The sequence below is a fragment of the Cupressus sempervirens genome, chromosome 8 (assembly GCF_028749045.1).
Source record: "Cupressus sempervirens isolate cs-2001-9-10 chromosome 8, ASM2874904v1, whole genome shotgun sequence".
NCBI classification, from domain to species: Eukaryota; Viridiplantae; Streptophyta; class Pinopsida; order Cupressales; family Cupressaceae; genus Cupressus; species Cupressus sempervirens.
The window spans coordinates 605,746,956-605,760,422 of NC_143125.1; positions in this window are offsets into that span (position 1 = coordinate 605,746,956).

The following is a 13,467-nucleotide window of genomic DNA, read 5'->3' on the forward strand; positions in this document are numbered from 1 at the left end:
AGCAGTGTAGAAAAAGAGCAATGGAAAATAGAGTTATGATGATCTATCACTATATTTTATCTAAGATGTAATGAAGAGATGCATAGTCACATAGTGATAGAGGACACTTGTATGATGATGCCAGCATGTGTTTGAGACATGGTTTCACATGTGCAGAGTTTTGCATAGACTGTGAGCCAATAGTGTTATTGTAATTGTGATACAGTATAAAGGAAAGTTACTTTCCTCAATTGTAATGAACTTGGATGCGAGGACCAAGTGGGATGTGAAGTATTATTGATTAGTGTGAGAAGGAGCAAAATGATTACTGAATGTGTGTAAGTGATCCAAGGGATCATTGGATTTGCAGTATGAGATTTGGTTACAATATCTGAAGGAGTAGAAGTCTATTTGAGAGGATAGAGATACACGAAGGATGTACATTTTTGTTCTATTATTCTACAAGGAATAATACAGAGATCATTTGGACAATGGGTTCTTTGATCTTAACCTTTGGGTTTTTTGGGCAATGGGTGTAATTTTCTTCCACAACTCCTAATAGGGTTGGCACAACTCCTAACTAGGTTGGAATCTCCTAATAGATATTCAAAGTCTCTTAATAGGGACTCATATGTATTGAATTTTGTGATAGACTCCTAATATGGTCTATCTTCTAAGAAGGAATATTTATATTAGTACATCATTTTGTGTATACCATCCCCACTAGGGTTTTCCCTCTAATCAAGGATTTCCCTAGTTAGCATATCTAGTGTTAATTATGTATGAGTATCTTTTTTTGGTTTTAGTTTATATTACTCACATGGTTATGTTATTTTAAGGTTAATATTTGTGATGATAGTTGGATAACTAATTCAACCAACCCCCCCTGCCGCCCCCCCCAGTTATATGATTAGTGGACTATATATTTCTAACAATAAGTATAAGAGCATTAGGTCCTCAAAGATAAGGATTAACAACTTTGGGAGATCAATGTAAAATATGTTGGGGAAGGATAGTCCAAGATTAAATGGTGCCAACTATGATAGTTGGAAGGAAATGTTGAAGAATCGTATGTAATGCATGGGTCTAGGATATTGGCTTTTGATCAAAGATAAGAAGGAAATGGTTGAAAAATCAAAGTTAGAGGAATGCAGTGAGGGAGAAAGAGATCTATTCATGTGTAACATAATATCTAGAGAAGCCTTACTATTATCTCTTCCAAAGAATGAATACAATTAGGTAAAGACATTTCAAACTTCTTATGAAATTTGGAAAGCATTAGAAGTTAGTTTTGAAGGTGATTATCATGCAAAAAGAATGAGATTTCAAAATTAGATTTACACATTTCAAGATGCTAACATGATGGAAGATGAATCTATAAGAAATTATATAGGTAGAATATTATAAATTATTTTATGAATCTAGTATGTTGGTGGAACTAAAGAAGATGATGAGGTTATATGGAAGATCTTGAAAAGTTTAACCCCACCATTAAAATAGACAACTCAAATAATTCAGCTAGTAATTCCCTACACCCAAGATTTCACAAAGGAAACATTGCTTGGAGGGTTAGAGTTTGTAGAAACAAAATTAAGATAGTCTAGAGAATTAGCCAGAGTTGAGACAAATTTTAGTACTCTGAACATTTGACCTAATCTATCAAGAAGAGAAAGTGCAATAGGATAATTTTCTAGTAGTAGTAGATCTAAAAAAGATAAGAAGATTGAAGAAGGAATCGCCTTTCTAGTAAGTGTACATGAAGAAAAGTGCACTTCTCTAAACCCTTCTACCCAAGGTTTTCCATAGATTGGAAAGCTTGAGATGGTGGCTTAGAGCTCCCTAGTCATGTAGTGCAAGAGGCATACAAATGAGCACAAAAGAAGCTCTCAGTTGAGCCTTAGAAACACAACCCTTACTAGTAAACTATGATATGGGAGATTCTTTGAGCAAGAGAAAGAATACTAGTGCCAAAGAAATCTTCCGTATGCAATGCAAGAATGAGAGTAAAATAATATGAAATGCACAATGCAACTAAGTTATGAAAATGAAAGTGTTACATCCATTCTAACTAGATTATGTGAGCTAAAATATTGCAAAAGAACTATATTAACATGCAACTAGGCTAGAATGCCATATGAAAAAATGCCATGGATGAAAGAAATGTAGACAAGAAATAGAAGTTTTGCACAAAAATCTCTCAAGAATCCCAATAGAAAACTTATAGCATGAAAATACTCAAGAGTGTGGATCCTTTGAGGGGGAAAGCTCTCTCCCTTTTAAAGAAAAATGGATGATAGAGATCAAAGACAAGAATATCCCAATCAAGGGTTGATATGAATCTAGAATAAGTGGATCATATTCTAATGGAAGAGACAATTCATATGCATGTTCAAGATGATGGTGATATCTCCACTTAGAATTCAGAATTGGTATGTGATCTTCCACCTTCATCCCATTATGAATTTAAAATTAAGATACTTTATTCCCCTAGGCGTGAAATGAATTTAAAAATAGGATCCTTCATTCCACTAAAATGGAGTGAATTATTAAATTAGGTCACTTCATTCCACTACAGATAGAATGAATATCAAAATAAGATCCTTTATTCCACTAAAATGGAGTGAATTATTAAATTAGGCCACTTCATTCTACTATAGATAAAATATTATCAATTTAAGATCCATTATTCCACTTTGTATTTTTAATTTGATTGGAAATATGACTCATTTTGATTTTATTGAAAATGGATTTTCATGTATTTTTCTCAAAGGGGTTCAAATTTGAATTAATTAGAGTGTCTAACATTTGAATAAATTCAAATGTATAGCCATCCTAGGTAGAAATTAGAGATCAATGAGCATGAGCTAGAATTTGATTTAGTGATTGTTCAATTTTGCTTGATTTGATCATAAGAATTGATGAATTTAGCAATTTGATTTTGTAGGGCTAATTTTGGGTGATTACATTTTCCCCTCTTTGACTAATGTGTTATTGATATGGGAACACATGTGGTCAAAGAATAGTTAAGAAGCTAAGAATTCCTCATCTAATATGTGATCAATATGGGAACACATCAAATGAAGAAGCCATGGTAGAAAATAGATATATAGCTCTAAGTTCAAAGTATGTAGTTATTATCTAACTAATGTGTGATCGATATGGGAATACATGTATTCAAAAAAATAGAGACTATAATAGCAATAGCAAGCATTGAGTGATCAGACTAATAGTGATAGTCGAGAACACTAGATAAATAAAGAGCAAATGGAAATGGTCAAGAATGTGCCCCTAAAAGAGAAAATTCTGACAAAAAATAGCAATGATAGATTATATTTGCCCCCTTGGGATTGGAATTGAAATGATAGAGAAAGTGTAGAAACTAGCAAGATATGATCAATAAAGAATAAGAACAATCATCAGTAGAATGAAAGTATGCCCCAAGAAAGGATGAAATAGAAGAAAAATGACATGAAGTGAAATAGTAAGTGAAAAGAGAATGGAAGCAATGTGAAAATGAAGATGTGAAGAAATGCCCCAGTGAGAATCAAAGATAGGCTCAAGTAAGTTAGCTAATTGCATAGAAAGAAATGGATTTTAAAATGCAATTTTGACCTTAATAATGAGCTCAAATTTTTCTTTCAATACAAAATGAATCCAGGGTGTCAATTTTAGCTATAGGTGCAACTAGGTCAAAATAAGAAATTTGAAGTCAGATAGCAAAATGACAAGATTATGAAAGATATGAAAATATGCTCAAGAAGAAGGAAGAAAAGATGAATGCAACTAGCTGATACATCCATGAAAGATTAAGAGAGGGATCTTTCTCATATGCAAGCCTAAAATGAACCCTATAATGCAAGCTACAAATGCACATGGTTTACTAGCAAAGAACTTAGCCAAAAATGTACACTGAGAAAAGTGCGCTACTCTAAACCCTTCTATCCAAGGTTTCCCGTAGATTGGAAAGCTTGAGATGTTGACTTAGAGTTCCCTAGTCATGGAGTGCAAGAGGCATACAAATGAGTATAGAAGAAGCCCTCAGCTAAGCCTTAGAAACACAACCCTTGCTATAAACCATGAGATGGGAGATTCCTTGAGCAAGAGCAAGAATGCTAGTGTCAAAGAACTCTCATGTATGCAATGCAATAATGAGAGTAAAACTAAGATGAAATGCACAATGCAACTCGACTAAGCAAATATAAGTATTACACCCATACTAATTAGACTATGTGATCTTAACTATTGCAAAAGAACTATATTAACATGTAACTAGACTAGAATGCCACATGACAAAATGCCATGGATGAAAGAAATGTAGACAAGAAATAGAAGTTCTCCACAAAAAGCTCTCAAGAATCCCAATAGAAAACCTAATGCATAACAATATTCTAGAGTGTGGATACTTAAAGGGGGAAGCTCTCTCCCTTTTAAAGAAAAATGGATAGTAGAGATCAAAGACAAGAATATCCAAATCAAGGGTTGAGATGAATCTAAAATAAGTAGATCATATTCTAATGGAAGAGACAATTCATGTGCATGTTCAAGATGATGGTGAGATCTCCACTTAGAATTTAAAATTGGTAAGTGATCTTCCACCTTCATCCCATTATGAATTTAAAATTAAGATACATTATTCCACTTGGAGTGAAATGAATTTAAAAATAGGATCCTTCATTCCACTAAAATGGAGTGAATTATTAAATTAGGCCACTTCATTCCACTATAGATAGAATGAATATCAAAATAAGATCCTTCATTCCACTAAAATGGAGTGAATTATTAAATTAGGCCACTTCATTCCACTATAGATAGAATATTATCAAATTAAAATCCCTTATTCCACTTTGTATTTTTAATTTGATTGGGAATATAACTCATTTTGATTTTATTGAAAATGGACATTCATGTATTCTCAAAGGGGTTCAATTTTGAATTAAATTAGAGTGTCTAACATTTGAATAAATTAAAATGTATATCCATCCTAGGTAGAAATAAGAGATTAATGAGCATGAGCTAGAATTTGATTTAGTGATTGTTCAATTTTGCTTGATTTGATCATAAGAATTGATGAATTTAGCAATTTGAATTTGCAGGATCAATTTTGGGTGATTACATTAAGAAGAGAGAAAGATGGTAAGAAAATATTTAAATGTTGGACTTGTGATGAATATGGTCATTATGCATCTAAATGTCCTAAAAGAGAGAAAAATTTTAGAGGAAAGGATAGAAGTTGTTTAAATGCTAATGAAGATGAAGAATCTAATGAAAGAGAATAGAGTGAAATTGATGATGAATTAGGATTTGTGGCTATGATGGTAGATGATCTTGATAGAGAGATTAGAGAAGAGAGAGCTCTAGTTATCCAAATTGAGAAGAAATTAGATTGGGCAATTGATAGTGGATTTTCACATCACATGAATGGTGATATGAACAAATTTGTTAAATTCATAAATCATGATGAGGGTATTGTTACAGCTAGTAACAATGTAGCCTACCATATTATAGGGATTGGATCTATTACTCTTGATGGTTTGAAGCATAATTTGTTAAGTCTTGAACAATTGGTAGACAAGGGATAAATGTTCAAGTTCACAGAAAAGACTTGCATTATCAAAGACAAAAATAGCAAGCTGATTAGTACTGGAACCAGATCCAGAGGTAATGTATTTCAATTGAATCATACTAGAATAACATGCTTGGTTTCAAAGGTTGACAATAATTTGTTATGACATAAAAGGTTCTATCATATAAACTTTGATAATATTGTGAAAGTTAGCAATACAATTGTAGTAAGAGATCTTCCTAAGATTATTAAGCCTACTAATGTTATTAATAAGGAATATATTTTGGCTAAGCAAAGGAAAGTGTCTTTTCCTAGCAAGAAGTTCTCTACAACATAGAAACTAGAGATTGTTCACATAGATTTGAGTGGTCCTGCAAGAACCAAAGGATTCTATGGTGAAAGGTACTTTATGATTTTTCTTGATGATTTCACTAGGATGATGTGGGTAGCATTTCTTAAAGAGAAGTTTGAAGCTTTTGAGAAATTTAAGATATTCAAGAATAGAGTTGAAAATAAATTTGGTGTCAAGATTAAATGTTTAAGATTAGATAGAGGAGGAGAGTTTGACTCTAGAGAATTCAACATGTTCTGTGAAGAGAATGGAATCAAAAGATAGCTATCTTCACCTAGAACACTTGAATAGAATAGGATTGCTAAAAGAAGGAACACATATATAGCATAAGGAACAAGAGGGATGTTATTTGAGAATGATGTCTTAAAGAAATTTTGGAGAGAAGTAGTTAACACTGTAGTATATACTCTGAATAGAGTATATATAAGGAAAGGTATGTGCAAGACACCAAATGAGTTATGGTTCGGTCATTCACCATCAGTCCAATATTTCAAAATATTTAGAAATAAGAAGTGATGAAGGTATGTTTCTTGGTTACCTATTAAAAAGTAAAGCATATAGATGTTTCAACTATAGAACTAAGAAAATAGTTGAGGGCACAAATTTAAGGATTGATAATAAAAATTCATACTAAAGAAAAGATGGACAATTCTAGATTTTTTAGATAGAATGTTGAAGTTCTTTTTAAGACTAACAATGACTTGCAGAATGATGTATCTATTGAGCATATAGAAGGTCATAGATATGAACTTAGAGAAGAGATAAGAGTTGAGATTTTAACTCCTACTTCCAACAGAAACATTGCAAAAAATTGCCATCTAGAGAATATAATTTGAAGCAAGAATAAAGGTGTGATGACAAGGATCATAATGAATGAGGAATTGTGTGTAATTTCTTGCATGGAACCTAAGAGAATAGATGAAGCATATAAAGATGATCACTAGATTCAAGCTATGAAATAAGGACTAGATTGGATTGTAAAGAATGAGACATGGGAATTAGTTCCTACACCTAAAGATAAAAATGTTATAGGAAACAAGTGGGTATTCATAAATAAGATGAATGAGCATGGAGAGGTTGTGAGGAACAAGGAAAAACTTGTTTGTGAAGGTTACTCACAAAAAGAAGGCATAGATTGTGAAGAGACATATGTACCTATGTAAATAATGGAAGTAGTTTCTTGGCTTATGCAACAAGCAAGAATTTCAAGATTTAATAGATAGATGTCAAGTTAGCTTTTTTGAATGGAGAACTTGAAGAAGTCTACATTGAGCAACCTAATGGATTCCCTTTAATAGAAGATAAAGATTTTGTATGTAGACTAAAAAAAGCACTATATGGTCTGAAGCAAGCACCTCGAACCTAGTATGCAAGGTTGGATAGGTATTTTTCTAAGCTTGGATTTACTAAATTTAAAATAGATGGTAATTTGTATTTGAGGAAAATTGATGATGATTTATTTACAATTGTAATATTTGTGGATAACATAATATTTGGTGGAAATGATAAAAAGGTGATAAGTTTTTTGAAGATATGAAAAATGAATTTGAAATGAGCATGATAGGAGAAAATAAGTTTTTCCTAGGATTACAGATTGTGTAGAACAAAAATGAGATATTTATTTCACAAACCAAGTATCTGAATGATTTGTTGAAAAGATTTGGTTTAGAAAGTTGAAAACCTATTGGTACAACCATGATAACTAGTCACAAGTTATCTAGTAAAGATGAGACACCTATAGTTGAGTAGAAAAAGTATAGATTTTTGATTGGAGGAGTGCAATATCTGACTCACACCAGACCAGATATAGAAAATGTAGTCGAGATTGTAGCAAGATTTCAATTTGATCTAAAGGAATATCATTATGTAACAGTAAAAAGGATATTTAGATATTTGAAGGATACATCTGATTATTGAATTAGGTATGACTAATCAAGTGATTTTACTTTGTGTGTATATATTGATGCAGATTGGGTAGGTAGTATGGATGATTGAAAGAGAACTAGTATTGGATCATTCTTTCTTGGAGGAAGATTGGTTTCTTGGTTGAGCAAGAAATAGGACTACATATCTTAGAGTATAGCTAAGGTAGAGTATGTTGTAACAACAAATAACTATAATCAAGTTATGTGGATGAAACAAATGCTATAGAATATTACGATTGAGTTTGTAGAAATTGTTATCATTTACTATGATAACACAAGTATAGTAAGTATGTCCAAGAATTGAGTATTCCATTCTAAGAAAAAGTACATATCTATTAAGTATCATGTTTTGAGAGAGAAAGAAGTTGAAAAGGAAATAAGGTTGGAGTATGTAAATATTAAAAATCAAATTGTAGATATCTTTATGAAGCCTTTACCTAATGATACTTTTGAGTACCTAAGAGGTATGCTAGGTGTTATGCCCCTCACTACTTCAGAGTAGATGATGCAAGGAGTCTAGTGATATAGGGGACTATGGTTAGACTAGATTGAATGTTGATGCTTCCTAAATGGGGCAGTATCTTGTATGTACTAAGTAATGGAGGACTCTTGGTAATTGGTATTAATGGTGTCTTTGGACACTCGACCTGGTTGATGATTTGAGTAGTTGATTGACAATTGGTATGCAACAATTGATATTGTGATTGACACCTTTGAAATTGATTTCAATGGGGGAGAGATACACATTAAAAAAATCTTCTAAGGCATGGGGGAGAATATGTATGTGAAGAACTCCTAAGCAATAAGAGGGAAATATCTCTTTATGGAGATTTAGAAAGATTCATGTAACAATGTTGGAATATGAACCTAATGTATTTTTAGTTTTATAATTTGAAAAAATTTCACTATTCCTAAAGAAGAAGAAGATGAATAAAGTAGTGTTCTAGAGAATTTCAGATTTTATTGATGAAGAGGATTTGAGAAGATGAGAAAAACAACAACACTAATAGAGTACTATTTGTTATTCTTGGAACTTAGATATTTTTCATCTATGTTTCCATCAAAGCCAAAGGGGAAATTTTTTAGCATGAATTCCAATGATAATAGATTAAGGGAGTACCCTAAGCATTGGAGAGTACTGATATATTTCATTCATAACTGCATTTGTCATTGATGTCAACATAGCAATAATTCTATAAAGACTAGAAGAATAGTAGTCAGTAATCTTATGATGTGTAGGAGCTAAGGAAGTTTTAGATGATGAATAGTAGAGGAAGTATTCCTAAGGTTGTCTTGATGACATGGTTAAGAGGAATAAGTCTGAGTCAATGGTGTATAGAAGTTACACTTGATTTACTAGAAGCAGTGTAGAAACAAAGAACTAAAAAATAGAGTTCTGATGATCTATCACTATCTTTCATCTAAGATGTAATGAAGAGATGAATAATCACATAGTGATAGAGGATAGTTGTATGATGATGCTAACATGTGTGCAAGATGTAGCTTCATATGTGTGCATTTTTGTATAGACTATGAGCCAATAATATTGTTGTAATTGTGAATTAATTAATTATCTTATTTTAGTTAATTGGGAAAGCCTCAAGGCTGACTCAAGGAGAGTTTTTTTCCTTATTTGAAATGAAGTTGAATATGAGGACCAAGTGGGATGTGAATTATTAGTCCACAATGTGAGAAGGAGCATAATTCTTATTGAATGCATGTAAGAAATCTAAGGGATCATTGGATGTGCACTACGAGATCTACTTACAAGATCTGAAGGAGCAAAAATCTGATTGATATGATAGGGAAAAAGGAAGGAAGTACATTTCAATTCTATTATTCTGAAAGGAATAATATATAGATCATTTGGATAGTGGTTTCTTTGATCTTAACCTTGAATCTTTCAGTGAAATGGGTCCACCTATCTTCCACAACTCCTAACTTGGTTCGAATCTCCTAATAGGGATTCAAAGCTTCCTAATAGGGACTCATATATATTGAATGTTTTAATAAACTCCTAATAGGGTCTATCCTCTAATAAAGAATATTTATATAAGTAAAGCATCTTGTGGGTACCACCCCTACTGAGGTTTTCCCTTTGATCAAGGGCTTCCCTAGTTAACATATCTAGTGTTAATTGTGTATGAGTATCTTGTTGTGGTTTTAGTTTATATTACTCACATAGTTAAGTTTGTTTAAGGTTAATGTGTGTGATGATAGTTGGATAACTAATCCATCTTCTTGAAAGCTTTCAAGAATTTGGACAAATGTGATGCCATGACTTTGCATAAACATTAAATAAATATTTAAATGACCATTTAATAACCTTTTACATGATTATTATCCTTTCAAGGGCCATTTTCTATATTTTTACATATTAAACCAATTAGCACCTTAACTATGATAATGTGGAAAACAATACATTTTTGTTACAACGTTTCTTTTCAATTGGATTCTATTACATAGAATGACATTGAAACATATATGAATGAAAATAAATAATTAAGGAATAAATTATGATCTATTTTAATTTTGTGATGGATAGGTTCTCTTGCACCATAACTAGTGAAGAAGAGGCTCTTGGATTAGAGAAATGAATAGATGATAGTGAATGATAGTTTAATATTTGCAATCATCCAATTTATAGAGGGTGACTATGCTAAAATAATGTCAGTAGAGGTAGCATCAAGGATCACAAAAATTGGCACATACTACATTCAATTTTAGGAATTCACATACCTAAGAGTAGTAGGTATACAAGTGAACCCAAAGAAACTTCTAAGATATCTGTTAGATAGACTCATTTTGTTAGAGATTTCTAAGAAGCTCACACTGCATATGACAGAGTGAAAAAACAACATAAGAAGACATGCATGTGGCCAATAACCATAGGTTCATTTGAGGTCAATAAAAACCAAGATATAGTGACCATATATTTAGAATGGGATCAATATCCCTTGGAAGAATAGAACTTCCCTTGCCCATATTTTGATAATATTGGGATGATGCATCATTTGGTAGGGAAATAGTTCGTGTATAAAGACACACTAGAAGATCACCGGATGAATATCATAGATAACTATGATGTACAAATTAGGGACTATTGTAGGATGACTCTATATTTAGCAAAACAGGTGCTTAATATGAAGATTCCCCTCAAGGCTCTTGAGAATGACACAAAAGATGTCTTAGATCCCCTATATAATAGGGAAAAAATATATGAGAGGCCTATAATGAATGATACACAAATTGATAGAGATGAGAATGTAGATATCAAAAATAGAGCCTAGCATATTGTCCATTTGACAAGGGAATAGATCAAGAAACCATTCAATCTTGATCTAGTTCCACAAGTTATTCCTCTACAAGCCACAACATGCCCAATTAAGGGTAAAGATGAAAAAGTCACAATAGTAACCTTCCTTGCTCAATCCCCCATGAGGGAAAAAATAGTGTATCAACATGAGAGGGAGGTTGAGTACTATATGAAATATAAAGGGAAAATAGGAAGAAGAGAGTGACAAAGGGTAGTGAACAAGAAGATCAGGCCTGATCACCTCAACTATTGTAGCAAGGTCCTGAAGAAGTAGTGTCTCCAGATGAACAGATAGCCCCAGTCTAGAAGACTGAGCAATTACCTCCCAATGAGAAGGAATAGGAGCTATAAGAAGAAAAAAGTGTGCCATTAGGAAGGAAAGATGAGGAAAAAGCTTCCCCTCAACTCCTAAGAAGGCCAAGGTTTAGTTCATTGTAAGGCAACCACAAAGAAGGAGAAAAATGAACGAGAAGAAGAATCCTCCCCTATAGGTACCTAAAAATATTCATGAGGCTAAAGAATAAGAAGAGTAGGAACAACTTGATAATGTTACCTTGAGTAAAAGGACTTGATTAGCTAGGGCCTTGGAACTAGAATGAAGAAGGATTTATATTCTAATGCTACCATCAGAGATGTAAGAGTTGCGCAAGTTATAAATTCTGATAATGAGCAGCAACAGTGGATCACAGAATTGGAGGGTCAAGATAAAAATTTATTTAACCTCTAAGATTTTGATATCATGCCTATTGGAACTGAGATCATTGTGGAGAAGATAAGGGATACTCCTAAGAGTCAACCCCTTAGTGAGGACTAGAATCAAATATCACCTCTACCTCAAGGACATTTCAGCCTATCCCCACCACCATCCTAGGATTTTTCATTTTTGGACAAAGGGCTAGTCTCCCCATTTCCTTCTTCCATATGAATAAAAGAGAAAATAGTAGAGGAGAAAGATCCTAAACAAATGCTATCAGATGAAGTATTAGAGGAGGGTCAAATACTAGAAGAACCTCAACAAACTTCTCATGATACAAAGGCAAGGAACTTGGATATAGTACACATAGAGGCTCCAAGTATAGATCTTCCTCAAAAGGAGAAGACACCAGAAAGAAGTGATAAGGTCAAGTGTCCTACAATAAAAAACCCCTCTTCATCCAAATACATGTCTCCTATAGGCACTACACTAGCTAGGTTGAAGAGGGAGGTTATGGTTCAACAAAAGAGGTTGCTAAATGTAAATGTAGGTGAGGGAATGGATGAGTTAGTCAAAGCTATCAAGAAGCCACAACTACCTATGGGTGATGGATGACCCTTGTGCTTCTTAATAAAGAACCAAGATCATGACTTGCTTGCACATATAGCCATCCCTCCTCCACATACTGATATGAAAGATCTAACTCGTAGTGATTACCAAATGAAGGAGGTCTTTTTAGGGAAGCCCATGGTAGATATTGCCAAAGTTTTTATTACTACAAGTTTGAAAGAGGTTTTCAAGAATATGGATAGGAATGAGTCAAAATTGGTGATACTTAGGAGAAAAAATAAGATTATGAGAGGTTATCTACACAAAATAGTGGGCCTAATAGACCCAAATCATCCTAATATTACTCTTATTGTGACATTAGGGAGGAAATAAAAGGGGAAAATTTAGGTAGATCTATTTTTGGGAGTATGTAAGCAATGGTTTGACAATTTTGAATAGAAAGGTGTACAAATAATACAAGGTAATTTGAACATTTTGCATTATGTTTAGTCAAGTAGACATAAATTGGTGTCTATAGTGAACTACCTAATTTTGGGTTAATCAATGAGGTACATACCTTGGCTAAAGATCTGTAGATTTTGACAACAATAACAGGTCAAAGTTATCATACACTCATGGAGGTGTCTACAAAAAAAAATCTTGATAAGATCAAAGATTGAATTGAGAAGATAGCTATAGGAAATAAGGCCATGGAAGGACTTTGTTAAGATATTAGAGGTTGAGGGACCAGAATCAAGAGATGATTTTGGAAGCAAAGAAGTATTACAATGTTGTTGTCCTTGAGATTTTTGAAGATGAGTAAAAAATAAAGCTCAAGTTGGTGTAATGAGTTATTCATAAATTCCAAAGAACTTTTGAGAATGCTTTGTCTAATGAAGATAATAGGCAAGCATTTAAGATTGAAGAGGTATTTTTAGAATTGGACACTAAAGTAGAGGATTTTGTGGAGACCCAAATGGAGGTTAATATCTACCAACAAACAATTAAATTTAAGAATAAAGCATTGGATTTTCTAGAAGCTTCCCAAGTGGTAATGATTATAGAGAAATTCAAGAGAAAACATCTAGA